The sequence below is a fragment of the Xyrauchen texanus genome, chromosome 4, assembly GCF_025860055.1.
Source record: "Xyrauchen texanus isolate HMW12.3.18 chromosome 4, RBS_HiC_50CHRs, whole genome shotgun sequence".
NCBI lineage: Eukaryota > Metazoa > Chordata > Actinopteri > Cypriniformes > Catostomidae > Xyrauchen > Xyrauchen texanus.
This window is the reverse complement of record NC_068279.1, coordinates 6,542,335-6,565,217: the sequence shown is the minus strand read 5'-3', so window position 1 is coordinate 6,565,217 and position 22,883 is coordinate 6,542,335. Positions and strand designations below refer to the sequence as shown.

At 41.1% G+C, this 22,883-nt stretch overlaps 1 pseudogene; it reads right to left on the bottom strand.

Annotated features, from left to right (window-relative positions):
- Positions 1 to 7,608: 7,608 nt before the first annotated feature.
- LOC127637102 (F-box only protein 21-like) lies at positions 7,609 to 22,363 on the bottom strand (annotated as a pseudogene).
- Positions 22,364 to 22,883: the final 520 nt, after the last annotated feature.

Here is a 22,883-nt window from a genome sequence, read left to right as displayed (position 1 = left end):
GTGTATGAGAACCTGGATGGATAATTACAAACCATAAAATGTATAGTTCTCTCATCATTTACTCACCCTTATGCTGTCTTTTTATAAAAAATATATACAACAGTTAGTTCCAGTCCTCGAATCTGATTGGATGAAACATTCCATAAGTACTGATGTCTCAGAACATCATCACTCGGACAATTCATTGTTTGTATCACTCTGCTTCTGTTCCTGCCATTCTAAACTAAAGTGTAAGAGCAGTGCAGATGTGTAAAAAGTTAGATGTGTCTCTTTATATATATTTTGGTGACATTGCAGATTTTAGCCAGTAGGTGGAGACAAAAGACCATTTTTGTGTGTAAATGATTCAGCTGAGATGACGTGTGTTTAGTTAGCGCTGTCAGTATTTTCAATTATCGGCACGCCATGATTTCTCAGATTACTACTACACTATTAAAGCTGGGAAATAGCTTTAAACAGCTTTAAACTAACAACTTCAGCATTGAGGCTCATCACAGCTGAGAGACAACAGACTGGTTAATTACACAAACTCAAGGCGCTTACCTCTTACCAGAATTTCCACATTGGAGAGGACATACTGTTCAAAATGGTGGAGGAGATTGCGGTTTCTAAAGTGAATGACGCTTGCGCACCAGCTACCGCGAAATAGGAATACCCCAGCTTGGGTTTTTGCATTTGAGGATGCATTAGACAAATGATATACACCATTTCTCAAATAACTTGTTAGAAACAGCCCAAGTCATGATACTAGTTCTAAAGTGACTGTGAGGTTTTTCCACTAAGGAAGACACGGGAAACAGCGTCGGCTTCAAAGGTAAGATTCTTTTTAATATTAATTACTATGTACAAGTCAGTATACAGTGTGTATCTCTTTCTTTTGTGTTGGCGTCGGGTTCTCTCTCAGGCTCTGTTGCTGCTGCTTTTTATGCCGCTCCCCTCATGCTACTGCAATTAGACACAGGTGTTAGACATAATTTAGCTCAGGTGTGAGCGCCCTTACTGCTTTTCTCTCCCGGACGGGCGCTTGACCACGCCCCCGCTGCCACATACCCCCACCGCCCGACTCAGGCCGGGGCGTCATCTGGCCTGCCTACCACTCCCCCCCCCATTTCTGGAGAGAAAGTCAGCGGCAGCCATCTGCACCCCCAGTCTGTGGACCACCTTGAACTTAAAAGGCTGGAGTGCCAGATACCAACGGGTGATCCGGGCGTTAGTATCTTTCATGCGGTGGAGCCACTGCAGTGGGGCATGATCCGAGCAGAGGGTGAAGGCCCGCCCTAGCAGGTAGTATCGGAGGGTGAGGACCGCCCACTTGATGGCCAGACACTCCTTCTCTATGGTGCTGTACTTAGTCTCCCTCAAGGAGAGCTTCCGGCTAATGTACAGCACCACCTGCGAGAGTACGGCCCCCAGCCCTCTGTCTGAAGCGTCCGTCTGCAAAACAAAAGGGAGAGAGAAGTTAGGTGCATGTAAAAGCGGCCCCCCACAAAGTGCAGCTTTAATCTGTGTAAACGCCTGTTGGTACTGCTCCGACCATTGGACCGGATCTGGAGCCCCCTTTTTAGTGAGGTCAGTCAGCGGGCTGGTGACATCCGAATAATTAGGCACAAATCTTCTGTAATAGCCAGCCAGCCCCAGGAACTGCCTCACCCCCTTTTTGGTCTTGGGTCTAGGGCAATTCGCAATCGCCACGGTCTTGTCAATTTGGGGACGCATCTGGCCATGGCCCAAGTGGAACCCCAGATACCGTACCTCCACACGCCCAACCGCGCACTTCTTAGGATTTGCTGTGAGCCCCGCCCGCCGCAGCGATCTCAGGACGGCCCTCAGATGTTGCATGTGCCGCTGGCAGTCATTGCTATAAATGATTATATCATTTAAATAGGCAGCGGCATAAGCCGTATGCGGTCTGAGGATCCTATCCATGAGACACTGAAACGTGGCTGGTGCCCCGAACAAACCGAAAGGAAGTGTCACGAATTGGTGTAATCCGAATGGCGTGGTGAAGGCCGTTTTTTCACGGGATATTGGTGTCAAGGGGATCTGCCAATAACCCTTCGTTAGATCCAAGGTCGAATAAAATCGAGCCGTACCTAACCGATCGAGCAGTTCATCAACACCGGGCATTGGGTACGCGTCAAATTTAGACACCGCGTTGACTTTTCTATAATCCACACAGAAACTGTCACGGGCAATCAGAGGCAAAGCGCGCACACGCCCAGAGTATCCACAGTCACTTCCAGGACAGCGGTGACACGCGGCGCATGTGGCAGGGCATCCAGGCCATCACCAACTACAGGACAACATCAGTTGCCTGTGACAAAGATGCCTCCCTTCCAGATGCGCTGAACGACTTCTATGCTCGGTTTGAAGTGCAGAACGACGTGATGGCGAGGAAGTCCACCCCTCCTCCCAACGACCAGGTGCTCTGTCTTACCACGGCAGATGTGAGGAAAACTCTATGTAGAGTCAACCCACGGAAGGCTGCTGGACCAGACAACATTCCTGGCAGAGTGCTCAGAGGATGTGCAGACCAGCTAGCAGATGTTCTTACCGACATCTTCAACATCTCTCTGAGCAGCGCCGTTGTTCCAATGTGCTTCAAGGCCACCACCATCATCCCCATGCCAAAGAAGTCTTCAGTGTCCTGCCTCAACGACTACCGTCCCCTTGCACTTACACCCATCATCATGAAGTGCTTCGAGAGGCTCGTCATGAGGCAGATTAAGACCCAGCTGCCCCCTCACTAGACCCACTGCAGTTTGCGTGATCGCTCAAACCGCTCAACGGACGATGCCATCACCACAACCCTCCATCTGGCCCTCACCCACCTAGACAATAAGGACTCATACGTTCGAATGCTGTTAATAGATTTCAGCTCAGCATTCAACACAATCAATCCCCAGCACCTGATTGGAAAGCTGAACCTGCTGGGCCTGGACACCTCCCTCTGCAACTGGATCCTGGACTTCCTGACTGGGAGACCTCAGTCAGTCCGGATCGGGAACAGCATCTCCACCACCACCACACTGAGCACTGGGGCCCCCAGGGCTGTGTGCTCAGTCCACTGCTGTTCACTCTGCTGACTCACGACTGTGCAGCAATGCACAGCTCGAATCACATCATCAAGTTCACCGATGACACGACCGTGGTGGGTCTCATCAGCAAGAACAACGAGTCAGCATACAGAGAGGAGGTGCAGCGGCTGACTAACTGGTGTAGAGCCAACAACCTGTCCCTGAATGTCGACAAAACAAAAGAGATGGTTGTTGACTTTAGGAGAGCACAAGGTGAACACACTCCGCTGAACATCGACGGCTCCTCTGTGGAGATCGTCAAAGCACCAAATTCCTTGGTGTTCACTTGGCGGAGAACCTCACCTGGTCCCTCAACACCAGCTCTATCACCAAGAAAGCCCAGCAGCATCTCTACTTTCTTCGAAGGCTGAGGAAAGCACATCTCCCAACCCCCATCCTCACTACATTCTATAGAGGGACTATTGAGAGCATCCTGAGCAGCTGCATCACTGCCTGGTTTGGGACTTGCACCGTTTCGGACCGCAAAGCCCTGCAGAGGATAGTGAGGACAGCTGAGAAGATCATTGGGGTCTCTCTTCCCTCCATCAAAGACATTTACCAAAAACACTGTTTCCGCACTGTTCTGGAAAACCATTTCCCGGCGGCTCCGTGGAATCAATAATTGTGTCACTTCCTCCTTTGTTTGAGCGTCCTGCGTCACTCTGTACAACCGATCTTTAATAAGCGAATAATATGGATATGAAACGGCGACACCCGGCCGGAGTTGTTGACCATCGATTACTCTCACTTGGTCAAAAGCGTGCTTAAGGGTTTCATCCCGCGACTGCTCCAAGGGGAAGTCCCCCTCCGGGAATTCTCTGAGAGGAGGGGCGACAACCTCGCCCCTTCCCTCGTCATTCGGAGCAGCCGAGGACGGCCCCGGCTCCGCCTCCCCTGCCAAAGCATCGCACATCACACATCTCTTCACTTCCATGCAGGACCCATCCGCACAAACTCCCTCCAATAAATTTCTAAAATTCGGCCAATCAGTTCCCAAAATTAGCGGATGGGTGAGGCGGGAACTAACCGCTGCCTCCACACTATGTTTTTCACCCTGGAATTTGATCGCCAAAGTCACCATGGGATACTTGTGAACATCCCCATGCACACACCTCACCCTCACCCGTTTAGCTGTGCTCAAAACCCCGGGTTGAACCAAGCGTTGGTGGATGGTGGTCTGGTTACAGCCGGTATTCAACAATGCTTGGTATGTACCCCCCTGGATCCTTACTGGAATACGGTACGCTCCAGCCCGATCGGGGGCAGCCTGCGGGACATCGGAGACCCGCACCACCATCCCTATTTCCATCAGCGGACACTGATCCCGGAAGTGGTCCGGGTCTCCGCACCTCCAGCAGACCGGCCCAGGCGCCACGGCTGCACCCGTGCTGGCGGGCGCCCCCACCTGAGGAGGAGAGCGGCTGAAGGATGGGGAAGGGGTAGGCGGGTTCTCCCACAGCCGGGAAGTTGGTCTCATGAATCCTCCGCGCCTACGGGGGGCAGGAACGGACCCTGGGGAGAGAGCAGAGCGAGAGGGAAGAGGGGAGGGGAGAAAAACAGGGGAAGACACAGGGGAAGGGGGAGAGAGAGAGAGGGCTCATCCGCCCTTGGAATCGCCGCCATGTGGTCCTCCGCGTGTCGTACGGCTTCCTCCAGCGACGCCGGGCGGTGGCACTGGACCCACTCCGCCGTTCTCCGGGGCAAGCGCTGGACAAACTGCTCCAGTACCACCTGATCGACGAGCTCCTCGACGTCGCAGTCCCCCGCAAGCAGCCACCTCAGACAGACATCACGGAGCCGCTGGGCGAACGCAAACGGACGGTCGGACTTATCCAGTTTCAAGGCTCGGACGAGCTGGCGACTTTCATCCGGGCTCCGACCAACCCGTTGCAGGATGGCTCTCCTCAAGTCGGTATAAGCCAGGAGGCTTGTTGCCGGAAGTTGTTGTGCCGCGAGCTGTGCTTCCCCGGACAAGAGAGGGACGAGGCGGGCTGCCCACTGGTCACGCGGCCAACCCCAAATTTCTGCCGTGTGCTCAAAGAGGTCCAGGAACGCCTCCGGATCATCTGCCGGCCCCATCTTCTGTAGCGCGGGTGTGGGCAGTGTGGCGCGGGTGTCCGTGGTTGCGGCTGCGTCTGGAGCGGCCTCCTGGCTGAGGAGGCTCCGGATAACAAGCCGGTCCTCTGCTTGAGCCCGCATTATCTCAAAGAACCGACGATCCTGGTCCTGTCGGAGCTCAAGCAGAGACTGTTGGTGGCTCTGATGGAGAGTAGCGAGGGACTGGAGGACTTCCGCCAGCTGGGAGGACTCTATGGGGCGACTCTGTTCCATCATTTGCAGAAAATTTTCAGCTAATTCCCGGGTTTTCGGCACCAGTGTGAGGTTTTTCCACTAAGGAAGACACGGGAAACAGCGTCGGCTTCAAAGGTAAGATTCTTTTTAATTTTAATTACTATGTACAAGTCAGTATACAGTGTGTATCTCTTTCTTTTGTGTTGGCGTCGGGTTCTCTCTCAGGCTCTGTTGCTGCTGCTTTTTATGCCGCTCCCCTCATTCTACTGCAATTAGACACAGGTGTTAGACATAATTTAGCTCAGGTGTGAGCGCCCTTACCGCTTTTCTCTCCCGGACGGGCGCTTGACCACGACCACATTTGTGCATGGAACTACTTTCTTACGCCATCACGTAAGAAAGTAGCTCCATGCACAAATGTGTTTTTTGTGACCATACTCTTAAAATGCACTTGTTCATTGAACTGTTGTATATAAGCAATTTCACACATGAAATTGTGCTATATGGCCCTAAATCAGCAATGCTGTGATTACCTTCGACACTCGGATGTAGGGCCATTTTGCACTCTTGCTTGTTTGATATGTATAATATTATATATATATATATATATATATATATATATATATATATATATATGCATTCAGAAAGTATTCAGACCCCTTTTTTCACATCTTGTTGTTGCAGCCTTATGCTAAAATGCTTTATTTTTTTCACATCAAATCAACTCCATACACCATAATGACAAAACAAAAAAACTGATTTATGATAATGTTGCAAATTTATTAAAAAGAAAACGCTGAAATATCACACTGACATAAGTATTCAGACCCTCAACTCAGTCCTTAGTAATCAGCGATTACAGCCTCAAGTCTTTTTGGGTATGATGAAACAAGCTTTGCACAACTGGATTTGAGGATTTTCTACCATTCTTTTCTGCAAATCTTCACAAGCCCTGTCAGGTTGGATGGGTACCGTCAGTGGACAGTCATTTTCAGGTCTCTCCAGAGATGCTTGATTGGGTCCCTAAGCCACTCTTGTGTTGTCTTGGCTGTGTTCTTAGGGTTATTGTCCTCTTGGAATGTAAACCTTCAGCCCAGTTTGAGGTCCTGATAGCTCTGAACCATATTTTTATTAAGGATATATCTGTATTTTGCTGTGTTCAGCTTTCCTTCAACCTTGACCAGTCCCCCAGTCCTTGCCGCTGAAAATACCCCCACAGCATTATGCTACCACCATCATTCGTCACTGTTGGGAGGGTATTGCAGAGGCAATGAGGGGTGCCAGCTTTCCTCCAGACAAGTTAAGTTAAAGTTCTAAGTTAAAGATTGGATATCACAAAGTTTAAGGAAGACACATTTTGGTAGATATATCAGATTAATCACTTTTTAAATGTGCTTCATTTCTTCTGAGAGAAATTAGGTTAAAAGGTGCAGACTTATCCTTAAAGACATTACATACCTAATTAAACTTATAAACAGACAAGTAATGAACAAATAAATTGACAAAAACGTCAAGCTTCTCCTTTTATTGGGATCCATTCTCTTATCATCTTAATACTTTTGTATTTACAACCATGAGCCCAGGTTTCCTTGAGACCTTCTTTTTTTTTTGTAAAACTTGGAAATAAACATTACAAAATTATTTAAAGTGACAGTTTCAATATATTTTCTCGTCATGTCAAGTACGTTTTTGAACTATTAAAGGATGACATGAGTAAGTGCATTACTTTAAAGAGAAATGTAAGACTATAGAATGAATGATTTTTCTTTTTTGTGGCAAACAGACCTGAAGTTGATCGCCACTTACTGTATACAGATCCACTTTAATGTAAATTCTATTATATATTTTAATTTATACATATTATTATAAGTACATTTTGCAAATATCCACACAAATACTGTTATTTCATCACATTGTTACAGCTCTGGGTCAAAGTTGCTGTTGAATCTGATCTTGGACCAAGATGTTGTACAAATGAATATACTTTAAAGGAAAGGTTCATCCATAAATTAAAACTGTCATCATTCACTTGTCATCAGTTGTTATAAGGATAAAAATTGATCTAGCCTTTGCCTTTACTAGATCAGTTTTTCCAGCTGAATTATAACTATCAGAACTGGTCCCATATCAGTTGTCTTCAACAACTTCCTTTAACAGTTCATGAGCAAGTGCCTATGTAACTTGTGACTATAAGCATTTTTGATGGGAAGGGAGAGGGAAAGGGTCGTGGTGTTCTATTCTATGGATCTAATCAATCGTGATCCTGGAAATTGGCAGTGGGCTCCGGTGGTTGCCCTGGTTTGGGGTTGAGACTGTGGTAAAGCTCTTCTACAGTCTTACTGGTCTTCCACATGTCCTCCGGGTAACACGTTTGAAGCTCCTCATTAGCGACGTAATGCGTGTCAGAGAACTCGGTGAAGTAGCGGCCGACCTCAGGGTGAGCAATTTCCAGCGGGGTAGAGTGAGGTTCCAGATTCTCTGCAAATAGAAAGAGAATGAGTTTTGTGACCATTATAATAATGAAATAAAAAGAATTACTCAATTAACAACAGGTCCATTTGCACCTCCAAGAAAATATTTACTGATGCTGATGAAATTGAACACAGTCCTCATCTGTGCTCATCGTTGTCGAATGCGCCTGCCGTTGACTGACCTAAAAAGTATCATAAAGCAGTCGTAATGCACAAGTGACAATCGCGTTTATATTTGCTTGCAGCCAAAAGATTATACCTTAATGCCAGGGTAAACCAGATCGGATCGTGACCGGTGGACCGCATAGCCTTTCAAAGTATACTCTTTTGACCATAAGCTAATACGAACGTGTTCATGGCATGCGCACTACGACTGCTATGTGAAAGTCTTTTAGAACAGTCAACAGTAGGTGCATGCGCTAACAATGCACACATACGAGGACTGTCCACATCTTGAGAAAATGTACAGTCTGGTTAGTATGCATGATGTAAATTTTCTCAGCACAGTATGTGGACATTCCGATCAGCAATGTGGACATCTGAAGTACACTTTGGCATTTAAGGCCATATCCGTGCAACATTTACACCTCGCTTTCACACTAGAATGCAGTTTTCCTTCATTTGAAAACACTTTCCATAACCACATTGGAAAAGGATGACGTTAGCATAACAAAATGAATCAAGATTGCTTTCATTATTCCCTAAATACCACTAGGCACTGTATGGTTGCCAAGTTCACGGTTTCCTCGTGGAATCAGGCAACTTTTTAACGATTAATTTTTTGTTTCCGCAGTTTGACATATTGATAAATTTGATTTAAATCGATTTTTCTGACCAACCGACAGCCAATCATTTGCAAGTCAAAACAAGTAAGATGGACACTACTTTTTATGGAAAGACTGCAGTTATGATTGCAACACAGTGAATTTACATGTGAAATCGTATTTCAGCAGAAACAAAGGAACAACACACAATAGGCCTTGCAACATTGCAAGGTATGGATTTATATTATTCAAGCAACCCCGTAAGCATGTCCTGTAATGTATTGCATTTTGTTACTTTGTAAATCTTTTTTGTGAACTTGACATTTTATAACAGAGTGACTATTTGTACTAGTTGTAACTGCACCATTAGTGTTGCTAAAATAGTGTGTGGGAGTAACAACGGTATGGATGTGCTTTTATCATATGGATATCGCATCTTGTTTCCTGTCTCCACTTTTAATATTTCCTTTAATAATAAATACAAATTTACATAAAGGTTGATTTCCTCTCAGTGATTTGGTCACGGCTAAGGTCGGAAGTTGAGAGAAAGGTTTGATCCAGGTAAAATGAACCATGGTTTTACTATAGTAATACTGTAGTAACCATGTTTTTGGCAGAAGCCATAGTTTTAATGCAATTAACCATGGTGTTATTGCAGTAATATGGTGTTAATATAGTGACCATGTTTAATATCGTGGTTACTATGGTTTTTCTACATAATACCATGGTGACACTATGGTAATTGTAGTAAAACCATGGTTAATTGTACATTTTAAGGGAAGGTTAGGATTAGAGGTTGGTGTAGTGTGTCTGTGGTTCTCTAAATAAACATAATACAGTGATGCCCCTATACTGTATGCTAGTATTCAATTAGGAGTGCAAATAGTATACAACACTATTTGCACTAACTTTGACCTGCGATATTGGATGACGAAAAGACGTGTGACCAATAGAGGATCGAAACATCACAGTCACACACTGTCCTCTTAGCTCAATACAAAGAATACATATTTTGTTTTTACTGTTGCAGGATTACAATTATGTTTTTTTGTCTGATGTAGTCTCCAAAATAATTTTGCATGCTCAAAGGCTAGTGTGACAGCAGCCTAATGCTGCTACTTACACTACATACATACATAGGAGTGGTGGTGGCGTAGGGGGCTAAAGCACATAGCTGGTAATCAGAAGGTTGCTGGTTCGATCCCCACAGCCACCACCATTGTGTCCTTGAGCAAGGCACTTAACTCAAGGTTGTTCCGGGAGGATTGTCCCTGTAATAAGGGCTCTGTAAGTCGCTTTGGATAAAAGCGTCTGCCAAATGCATAAATGTAAATGTAAAATACATTGTAGTAGACCTACAAATGAAAACGCATAATATGGACTTGTTTTTGGGCTGGTTGTGGCCTAGATATGTCTTTATCGCACAGACCTATCAGCCCAGATCCACAGATCAGTTTGATCACTAAGAAATAAAAAGAAAAGGACTGAGAGAACTCACCCTGTGCAGCGTATCGACAGGTCCCATCCTGCACTAGGACGTTGTAGAAGGGCTGATCGTCCCCTTAGACAGCTGATGGACCCTCATAGTGTTAATCCACTTCTGACTCATCGTGCATTTTGGGTCCCATCCGTAGATAACACAGTTATAGCCTGACCTACGAGAAAAATAGACAGTTTGAGAATTCTTGCAACAAAATATACCTAATGTAAATGAGCAGTTCTCATACTTTATTACTCTAACCTGTACGTTTCTTCATCATCTATTTAGACATCTTACAGAGACAACAGACAGAACACATTCTTGCTTTAAATAAAGCTACAAGCGCATTGCAACAAATGGATCAGAATACAGGTGTCCCGAGACACCCAATATCTTTTAAACTGACATAGCATCTTATAAAGCTCAGACACTGAAAAAGCTGCAAGGTGTAGGGCAATGGTCAAAGACAACCGTGAAGATGGATGCAAAAGCATGTTCTGTGTGAACAGCCCCTTTGGGAGTTCTTCTTTGCTACTGTTGCCTTTTGCTTGCTCAATTGGTGGGTTGTATGGCAAAAGAAAACCATTTTGAGTTTTATGCAATAATGCAAAACAGGAAATCAATCAACATTAAATGATTATATCTTTGCAACGATTTGAAACAAAATCATTATATTATTAGATTGCTTGTGAAAAACTGAAAATGTCTTTCTGGGTCAAATGGACTCAAAATGATGGGAACAGAGGTATACAAATAAACTGAACCTTGGTAAAATGTTATTTAATTATTACCTATAAAATGCACCATACTTTTTTCTTTGCTTTTTATTTGCAGGACACAATCATATTAATCAAGTGAATAACAAACGGAGTAATTCTCAAAAGAGAAGTTTGTGTTCCCCTTGCTACTATCAAATTTCTCAGTAAACTGGCAATTCTTTGTTAATCTACTGTGACAAATGACTTGACATTTTATTAAACCATGTTCAATATGGTTCATGAGTTTCATATCACACACAAACAAACATGAATGCACCTTTTGTGTTTCATGACAAGGCCCAAGGAGTACTGCACGTCTCTGTGATCAGGAGCGTTGCATCTCTTCACCTCTGGTTCTACAGCATGCCTCTTATGCTGGATGTGTTCTAGTGTGTGCTGGACCAGATACCTCACAGCACTGTGCTGAGATGGGTCCAAAGCCTCAATATGCTGCAGAATATCCAAAACCTGATATTTATAAAGAGATATTTTCAGCCTTGATTATAACAGAACATACAGTTAGCATTTTGTGTTTTAACCGTATTTGAAAGGTCTTAGCATATGACTTGTATCAAGCACTGCAAATGTATTAGTTCAGCATTGTTAATTAGAGGTATTTTTAGAGGTATCAGTTTTACCAATTATTCTGTGCCAATAGTTGCATTTTGCAATTTTCAGTTTTCTTCAAAAATGTTTTACTCCTCCATGTTCCACAGTAATGGTTCTACAGAAACATTCTTTCATTTTTATCCTCACTTGAATGCTTATTTTGTTATTTGGATAAGATTAGCAAGTATTCTGAATTGAAGCGAGGGTATGCAAAAAAATTATAATTTGATTATACGAAAACGTGCCCCCCAGCACATACAGCGTATATATACAGTTGGAGTCAGAAGTTTACATACACCTTAGCCAAATACATTTAAACTCAGTTTTTCACAATTCCTGACATTTAATCGTAGAAAACATTCCCTGTCTTAGGTCAGTTAGGATCACTGCTTTATTTTAAGAATGTAAAATGTCAGTATAAAAGAAGAGAGAATTATTTATTTCAGCTTTTATATCTTTCATCACATTCCCAGTGGGTCAGAAGTTTATATACACTTTGTTAGTATTTGGTAGCATTGCCTTTAAATTGTTTAACTTGGGTCAAACATTTTTGGAAGCCTTTCACAAGTTTCTCACAATAAGTTGCTGGAATTTTGGCCAATTCCTCCAGACAGAACAGGTGTTACTGAGTCAGGTTTGTAGGCCTCCTTGCTTGCATATGCTTTTTCATTTCATCGGATTGCAATATCTTGACTTTTTTGTCCTTAAGCCATTTTGCCACAACTTTGGAGGTATGCTTGGGGTCACTGTCCATTTGGAAAACCCATTTGAGAACGAGCTTTAACTTCCTGGCTGATGTCTTGATATGTTGCTTCAATATATCCACATCATTTTCCTTCTTCATGATGCCATCTATTTTGTGAAGTGCACCAGTCCTGCAGCACCATGCTGGTGTTCTTCGGCTTGCAAGCCTCACCCTTTTTCCTCCAAACATAACGATGGTCATAATCTCCAAACAGTTACATTTTTGTTTCATCAGACCAAGTTCTTTGTCCCCAAAGAAAATCTTTGTGCACTTGCAAACTGTAGTCTGGCTTTTTTATGGCGGTGGCTTCTTCCTTGCTGAGCAGCCTTTCAGGTTATGTCGATATAGGACTTGTTTTACTGTGGATATAGATACTTGTCTACCTGTTTCCTCCAGCATCTTCACAAGGTCCTTTGCTGTTGTGTTCTGGGATTGATTTGTACTTTTCGCACCAAACTACGTTCATCCCTTGGAGATAGAATGAGTCTCCTTCCTGAGATGTATGATGGCTGCGTGGTCCTATGGTGTTTATACTTGCATAATATTGTTTGTACAAATGAACAAGGTACCTTTAGGCATTTGGGAATTGCTCCCAAAAATGAACCAGAATTGTGGAGGTCAGAACCAGAAAGAGTGAAAACCATTTACATGCGCGTGTTCCACGAGACTGCACGCCTTCGAACAAACATACATGTGCATTTCTTTTATCTGTTCTTAATATAATAAAGTGTGTTTCTTCAAGCAAGTGTCTGTGTGTCTACGGGCAAATTATTTGTAATATTAATTTGATGATAATAATAATAGCCTAATAATAATCTTGCGATCAAAATAATATTGCCGATCACTCTGACCATAGTCAATCCCTGAGATCATCGTCTGTCGGCACAACCCTAATGTGCATTTCTCTCTATATATTAACAAAATGTTCAGACAGTCTCCGGTTTTTCCGACAAATTCCGAATCATTAACGCTTTTGCCGGTGTCACTGTGGCTTGCTCCATTCGTGCGCTTGTAAAATGTATATTTTAAAGGCTCATTATTACGGTTTAGTATCTCTCTGTAATGTAGAACAGTGTTAGCAATGTTACTTATGACATTTTTCTCAGCCCTGGAACTCAAACCATTTTCTGATGCCACCCAATATATATATATATATATATATATAAGTAATTAAATTAATATCATTAACATGCGACTAGTCGATTAATGGCTTAAATTAACGCCTATTAGTCGACTAGGGAAATCTTTGGTCGGGGGCAGCCCTAGAAGGTTCATACAATGTAAATGAAAGGTGACCAAAACTTTGAAGCTCCAAAATACATAATAAGGCAGCATAAAAGTAATCAATACGACTCCAGTGGTTGAACGTCAAATCATGGTACTGCCAAGAGACTGCAACGGTGAGATGTTCAGTAATCAACATTTTGATCTGTTCTCACCCAAAAACAATTGGATCACTTCAGAAGACATGGATTTAACAAGTGGATTCGTATGGAATTCTTTTATACTGTCTTTATGTGCTTTTTGGAGTTTCAAAGTTTTGGCCACCATTCACTTGGATTGTAGAAAGAGATAGCATGAGGGTGAGTAAATGAGGAGATCATTTTCAGTTTTGGGTGAACTATTCCTTTAAGGGCACAATGGTGATGGCTCATGGATCACTCTTTGCAGGGCTCAAACCAAACTTGTCTTTTTAACAACTATGCCACATTACCTCAAATTATCACCTCAAACATCAAATTTGCACTTTCTTTATGGGCCTCTTTGGTTAAAAAAACATCAAGACATGCAAAACTGATGTTTGTGATGAGATGTATGTAAAAACACGCGCTAACCACTGTAAAATGGCTTGAAACGGTTTACGTGTTTTGAACTACCCTCAAGCAAACAAGATTTCTCAAGAGAACTATTACTAACATCTTTGAGACTGGACTTACTTTCTCTGGCCAGATTCCGAGGTGGAAGTAGAGACGAGCCTGCAGCAGAAGATACTGCACGTTATCAGGGTTAATCATGAGGTAGAGATCCAGAGAGTCCCGCAGGAGCTGATAAGATTTCTCATTCCCTTCCCTTGACAAAATACAAATGCAAACACATCGTGTATCAAACACAACATTGACAACTTCACAAGTTTAGCTGGCAGCTGAGAAAACCAATTTAATTTATGTAAAACACTATCTGCAATGACAGAATTCCCCAACGTGTTTACTAACGAGTATACATGCAGCATACAATAGCACTGAAGTTTTTAAAACCTATTATCAGCAAAACTGAGAGTGTGAAAATGTAAATGCACATAAAAGATAGTTTTGATTATAAATTACCCACACGTGTCTAAAATAAAAAAAAAAAAAATTAATCAGCAAAAGCAGACAACAATAAGAATATCAAAGCACTTTCATTGTATGGAAAATAGCAAATTGGATGATAATAATTAAAAGAAGAAATCCAAGCACAATTCTTACCCTCTCTTTCCGATGTTAAGCAGGTTCCCCACCATTCGCAGTAGCAGCTCGCTGGTGCTTATAGCGCTGTAGTAATCTGCTGTCACCTGGTGTCTGATCAGATACTCGCACTCTTTAGCAGCCAGCTGCTTGCCATTTCCAAATGCATCAATGTATATATAGTCGTAGATGTCACCACTTCGGTGAAACAAGCTCACATTAGTCATGATGGACCAATACTGTCATTATATTTGTAATACTTGAACAAGTAAATAAAACAGAGAACATATTCACATATTACAACAAATGATATCAGCTGACTCAAATCCAAGTTAAATATTATTAACGACAGAAATACTAAAAGTAATACATTTCTTCTGCCACTGAATTCTGTTTGCATTTACATTTATTGATTTATCAGACTCTTTATTCAAAAGCCACCTACAAATGAGGAATACATTGAGAAGTGCTTCAATACAAAGTTAAAATTTTGCTCTGTGAAGTTCAAGCATGCTATATAATTGCATAGTAACAGATAATAACTGGAATGTGGGAAACGCCCACCTCTTTTGGTTTTGGCACCAGCGGAGCAGGAAGTGGTTTGGGAAGTTGACAGGCTCCAGTGGGACTCTTAACTTCCTGGCTAGAGTCAGGTAGAGCACTGAGAGGCTGATGGGAATGCCTGTCCGACGGAGCAGCACCTAACCAGAAGGGGGTGCTATAGATCTCATTATGTTCTTTAAATGAATGCAATACAATAATTTAATGCACACATTGTACTTTTTTTTTTCTTTTTTATACCTCCAGCACAAATAGATTGCTGCTCTGTTCCAAAATGTAGTACATTTTAAGGGGCCGTTCACAGTGTTTTTGCGCCAGTCTGCTGCGTTTTTAACAGCTTTTTTTTTATGTAAACATACATTAGACAGATGTCTTTGATGATGTGTGCCAAGTTTAAAGATCTTCATATTTTAAAAACATGTCTTGAGACCAGGGACAGGAATTAAGGGGCAAAAATGCCACTGAAAGTGACAAAAATGCCCCTGAAATTCAAGGAGCAAAAAAATGCCCCATAATGAATTACTTTATTGTACATTATACATATACATTATTGTATACAGTTTGATGATGTTGTTTACATTTTATGGGTAAGAGTTTATAAATTCTCAATATAGTTATTCACATTTGTGTTAATCAATAACTGATTACATTTCAGTATTTGACATAAAAGGATAAAACCTTTTCATTTTTATTTGGTTAGGGAAAAATGCACAATAAAAGGTATAAAATGCCTCTGAAAATCAAATACAGGGGTAAAATATTGCCCCTTAATGAAAAGGTTAATCTCTGACCCTAATAAAGACCATCCTTTGTGCTACTATAAGCTTTTCTAAGCATAAAAACACATTCGATCTGAAAGGCCTCTAAAGCAGTAATGGATGAAATATATTTATTATTGGTCAAAGTCGATAATGGACTTTGCCAATATGAGAACTAATGCCTCCTACACACTACACAACTTTCAAAGACGTCGGATCATGGTACCGTTCATATTACACAACTGTCTGTCTTGTCATGGAAGTCGTAGGGTTTTCAAATTTCACGAGAAATCGGCGACAGGTGTGAACACATAACAAAACATTTCACTAGTGATGAATCCCACGACTCTGTCTGGACTCCAAATTACGTTTCCCAAAAGAGTACATGCGAGAAGTGATACGAGATAGGAAAACAAATGCATGATCATATGTTATGAATTTCAGAATATGATGTGTATGTTTTTAATCATATATTTTATTGGTTACAATATGAAAAAGTACCTCCTTCAGAAAAATCTACCTATTTGCTTACCTGACTGTCCAAGAGAATTGGCAATTTCTCTCCCACTCTTCTCTTTCTCCACCCGGTTGTGGCACAGTTCAGAGGAACCATCAAATAGGTGCTCGTGCTCCTGCCAATGTTCCACAAATTTTTCCACCATTTCATCCGTCCAATGAGACTTTCTTGATACCGCAGACATGCTATTTGATGTTCTGTTGCAGGTACATCAGGACTCCTCCCACTGAAACTTCCCGTGTCCCGATTCTTGCTTTCTCTTCGCTGTAGATCAACGCTGCTGTTGTATTCAGTCAAAACATATTTCACATTGCGCTATTTGGAATCGCAGATGTCCAGATATTTAACATTCTAGATATCTCACTGATATCGGCGATGTGTCACCGATTCTCTCAGATCACGTCTTTGATAATTCACACATTGTGTTCGTTTCTCACGGGAGCTAGCCTATGATTTCCGGCTTTTGTGATCTCCACAAAACTTCCGGCGAGTGAAAATCGGGCCTAAAATCGTGTAGTGTAAACTCGGTGTAAGGAGGTGGAAAAGGCAGATAACAGATTAATCAGCCGATAGTTTTTTAAATCAATATATAAAATGTCAAAAACGTAGTCTTTCCTTACTATGTAGTGCAAAGTAGAGTTCAAAATGAACAAAATTCCTATTTATTCACAAGATGAAAGATATTGTATATGTTTCACCAGAAGAGGTTTTTAATTATTATTCTCAAGATTTAGAAGAATTTTGAGACACAATGTATGTCCTGACAGGGCATGTTTCAATATTATCATATTTGTTTAATATAATTGCGTTCCCTCAATTGAATTTATAAAAAAAAATAAAACACCAACCACTGGCAACTATCGGCATAGATTTTTGCTGATAACCAATAGTTCCATAAACCATCTATCGGCATTGATTAATCAGGAAAACCGATATATCGGTCTACCTCTAATATTTAAAATAAATATTTAACTTAACTCCATCCGAGCTTGTTTCAGTGCATTCTGGCATTGCTTTATCAGTCAATAACACATGCAATGCCACCTTACAATCTGACACAAATTAGGTATTTTATAAAGCAGCGTCATTTGGAACAACCTTTGCGCTAGAAGCACACCTATGATGCCTTAAAACGCTACCTAGGTAGGCAACTAGGTTTTGGAAAAGATCTTGTGAATGTTTGAGATTATCCATGGGGAAATAGATGTCTAACTTGATTATTTCAGATATGAGACGGCAGTTATGTTCACATACCTGATGTATGTATGAGTTTAGTGGATTGTAGTAGTCTCACTCATTGCCCTTGTACTGAAGCTGGTCATACAGCACCACGTTGAGAGCACAAATGACTTGACTTTGAAACTCTAAGTCTTCCAGAACAAAGCAGTCACCTAGAAAAAATGGTGAAGACAGACTTAGGGTGGATGTTACAACTACAGAGCTTGACTGTTAGTGGAAAATGCAGATATGATAACTAAGGAAGTGGAAATGCCGATTACTAATTAATTGGCAGATTATTTTTTAAAACAGTTCCATAAAAATCATAGCCTTTCCTTACTATGATGGGAACTGACTTAGAAGCTACAGTACAAGAGTCCAAAATGAATAAAATCTCAGATGCTTTATTTTTTTTTTACCAAAAACCCAATAATAAAATGGGACTTTTAAATTGAAATAAGCCCAAAACTCACAATGGACACTTATTTTGAAATGATGGAGACTTTGCTCTGTTAAAATGCTCTATGTTTAAGTACGTTGCAGATTAGCTTTTTATAGCCTACTGTATATATTCAAGAAATGACGGGTTTTGTGTATATACAGTATCTATCTATCTATCTATACACAAACCGATCAGCCACAACATTTAAACCACCTGTCTAATATTGTGCCCCATCGTGCCACCAAAACAGCGCCAACCCGCATCTCAGAATAGCATTCTGAGATTATATTCTTCTCACCACGATTGTACAGAGCGGTTATTTGAGTTACTGTAGACATTGTCATTTCGAAACAGTCTGGCCCCTCTGTGTACCTCTCTCATCAACAAGTCTCACTGGATGTTTTTTGTTTTCGGCACTATTTGGAGTATATTCTAGAGACTGTTATGCGTGAAAATCTTCAAATACTCAAACCAGCCCATCTGGCACCAAAAACATGCAGATAAGGGTCAAGAGCTTCAGTTAATGTTCACATCAACCATCAGAATGGGGAAAATGTGATCTCAGTGATTTGGAGCGTGATGTTGGTGCCAGGTGGGCTGGTTTGAGTATTTCAAGTTATACATTTTTTTTCACCAGATGAGATTTAAGGTATAAGGTTTATTATTTGCCAGATATGAAGTTTTGATGAAGGGGCATGTTCCATAATAGTCACATGTTTCTTTGAATACCCTTGCTTCAATTTAGAACATGTGATTATCTAATAAAAATAACAAAATATGCACTGAAGTGAGGATAATAATAATGATGAATATTGTGATATATGATGAAAGATTTAGATACAGCAAATATAGAGCTGTATCTGTAGATTGTATAATAATTGTTGTATTTCACCACTAGTGGCCACTGTTACATTGTAGAACCAAGCCATCTGAAGTCTAGAATTGTTCAGCATCAGCCACAGAGGAACACAGAGAAACAAAAAAATAAAAAATAAAATAGGCCACTGTTGGCATAGATTTTTGCCGATAGCCTATAATTCCAAAAAGCATCTGCTGGCACCAATTAATCTGTAAAACCGACATACTGTAGCTACAACTTTAATGGGATACTTGACCCCAAAATTAAAATTCCATCAGGGTTTACTCACCCTCTCGTTGTTCCAAATCCATATCCTGGCTGTATTTCTTTTGTGAAACACAACAGGAGAAGCTAGTCTCTAGAAGGAGAGCCTCATTCACAATTCACATTCATTGCATCTCTTTTCCATACAATGAAAAGTGAAAGGTGACTGAGGCTGTCATGCTACTGATAATTTCCTTTTGTGTTCCACAGAAGAAAGAACGTCAGTCAGGTTTGGAACAACATGAGGTCGAGTAAATTCTCAAAAGGTAAAACAACAATTCAATTTTGGTTGCCCAATGCAGTCCAAAGTAGATTAAACATGTTGAAAATTAACTAAAGCGACCTCTTGAGACATTTATTTTATTGATATCAAGCTGAGAGCTTTTGTTAGACAACAGAGAATACTGTCAAAGTCTTTTTAGCAAGTCAGTACACTCGGCAGCCACCTTTAGAATCTCTCGGGCAGCAATTTGTCTAACAAGTGGCACACAAGTGCATCTCCCATCTACTTATCCTACCCTATCTACTACAATGTGGAAAGACCAAAATCTCCAAAACGGTTGGTAAAGATTACGATCAAAGACCATATTTCAAATCAGCATTAAAATCTGACAACACTGGTATCAGAAATTGGTCTTTACCTAAGATCACGCTAAAAACACAATTTTCTGGCTCATGCAGCTAATGCACAGCCGGTTCTCGAGTTGATTGCCAGGAATGTCTGTATCTAAAAGGTGATTGGCTCTTTTACCTGTAAGGCGGGACTTTCTTTTTTACATCCAGTTGGGCGTTCCAATTTCTCCCATTCATTTAGAAGTGACACATCTCTGCTAAATAGTCTCTGATACTGTACATATGAGGTCATAATCTGTCTAACGCACCTCAGCAAATTTAATTTCTGTATTTCTCTTTGTTGACTGACCTTGGCCGGCTCGTAGACTCGGGTGTGTGGCATTTTTACTCGCAGATATTTCTTAACCTTGTCTGTGATTTCTTCTATCTGGGCAGATATACTCTCAAGAGTGACATCAGTCAGAGGGTTGCAATACTGGTCCACCAAAACAGCCCCTGGAAACAAGGATAAATTAGGAAGGAATGTGTTTTTCCAATTAAATCTGTGATGTCTCCTAAAAGTTCAAGCTTAAGCGTGTAATTTCTGCACCGCTAGCATGACCAAACGGAATTGTAAAAATAATCACTGTTTCAAAACAGATTCCAGAAAAGAAAGAGTTGAGCCATTATTGCTGTTTTGGGCTGTACGGGGCCCGGGAAGTCACCTGTTGGGGAAAAAAAAACAATCCGTGGCGACGGTTTTGCAATCCATCCGCTCAGTTTATAAACTGTACTCACGAATTCTCAAACTGTTCCCTCGGTTTAACAAATCGTGCTCACGGATTAATAAACCGTACCCACGAGTTCCTAATCCGCGCTCTCAGATTTGTAAACCGTGCATTCAGTTTTTGCAATCTGTACCCACAAATTCATAAACCGTGCCCACGCTTTCGCAATCCGTTCCCACGGGTTTGTAAACTGTACTCTCGGATTTGTGGCTCCTCCCCAGTCTGTGCCGGCAGATTCAACCAGGCCATCTGTTACGGTGCGGGATATATAGTACGGTGTTTATAAACTATATTTTCTAAAAAGATTTCTCAAATCTCAATTAGCGCGTATGGGGTGGAATATACGATTTAATATGAATGACGTGTATCAAAATCTTTTGTTTATTTGTGATAATCTTAGCACTTTATTATTATTGTCTAACCTGTATTATGACTGATATGACGAATTGCTTTGTTCCTTTTTTGTAAGTTTTGGACAAAAGCGTCTTCTAAATAGCCTATGTAGCCTAAAATTTAATAATGATTATTATTATTAGAGTTTATAACTATAAATGAGCTCACTTAGTAATACAGTAATATGTTTGTCATAAAATAATTTATCAATGCTTTATTTTTATAGGCTATAACCTAACCTTTACGGGTTTGGATAAAATAGGCCTACATTTATTTTTGCTTAAAAATAAAGCATTCATAAATTATTTTATGATAAACATATTACTGTGTTAAGTGAACTCATTTATAGTTATAAACTAATAATAATAATAATTATTATTATTATTAGCCTACATTTTAGGCTACATATTTAGAAGACGCTTTTGTCCAAAACGTACAAAAAAGGAACAAAGCAATTCGTCAAATATCAGTCATAATACAGATGAGACAATAATAATAAAGTGCTAAGATTATCACAAATAAACAAAAGATTTTTATGCACGTCATTCATATTAAATCGTATATTCCACCCCATACCCGCTACAATTGAGAATCACTTGAAGCATGCAGACGCAGTTAAGACAATTTTATGTAGGCCTATTACACTTAATACACATATAAAACAATATACAATAAGATTCGTTAACAACGAACGTTAAAAGCTTGTTCTTCGAAAATGAGGGCGAGCCACAAATATGAGAGTACAGTTTACAAACCCGTGGGAACGGATTGCGAAAGCGTGGGCACGGTTTATGAATTTGTGGGTACAGATTGCAAAAACTGAAGGCACGGTTTACAAATCTGAGAGCGCGGATTAGGAACTCGTGGGTACGGTTTATTAATCCGTGAGCACGATTTGTTAAACCGAGGGAACAGTTTGAGAATTCGTGAGTACAGTTTATAAACTGAGCGGACGGATTGCAAAACCGTCGCCACGGATTGTTTTTTTTTCCCAACAGGTGACTTCCCGGGCTCCGTAGGGCTGGAAGGGCCACTCAAAAAAACAGAGGAATGTTTTAATAGCATCACAGAGTCACAGTGTTACAATGAGATGAAATCAACCCACAAATAGTTTAATTATGGTTGTCTCTGCATATTAAGCTAGGATATGAAAAAGAATTTGAACACTGAAAACATCACACGCGTCAGCTTTAAAGGAATAGTTCACCCAAAAAAAAATAATTCTCTCATCATTTACTCACCGTTTAGAACGGGAAAGCACAATATATGCTCTAACAATTCAGCGGGTAAATCGGTAAACTGCTTCGCGAAACTCTCAAAAATAACCGGATTCGTCCCTCGAATTAGATCCCCTGTGTATGGCGTCGCCATCTTTTCTGTTTACTCCAATGACCTCATCGCCAAAAGCCCGCCCAGTTGTGCACCTAAACCACGCCCCTTACTAGTGCAAATGGCTGAAATGTGAAAGCATTTTACATACAGTAGTCCTACTTTGCAAAAGTTTTAGGCACTTGTGAAAAATGTTGCAAGGTGAGGATTTCTTAAAAAATAGTGCCATAATTAGTTTTCATTTTTCAATGAACATCATCCAAAGTCTATTAAACATAAAAAATAAAGCTAAATCAATATTTGATGTGACCAACTTTGCCTTAAAAACAGCACCAATTCTCATAGGGACACCTGGACACAGTTTTTCTTGGTTGTTGACAGATATGATGGACCAAGCTTCTTGGAGAATTCCTCACAGTTCTTCTATTCTTCTGAAGTTCTTCCTCTTCAGTCTCAATTGCTTCTGTCTCTTAATGTAATCTCAGATTGACATGATGTTCAGTGGAGGTCTCTCTGGGGCCATGCCATCTGTTGCAGGGCTATGTTCTTCTATTCTATTGTA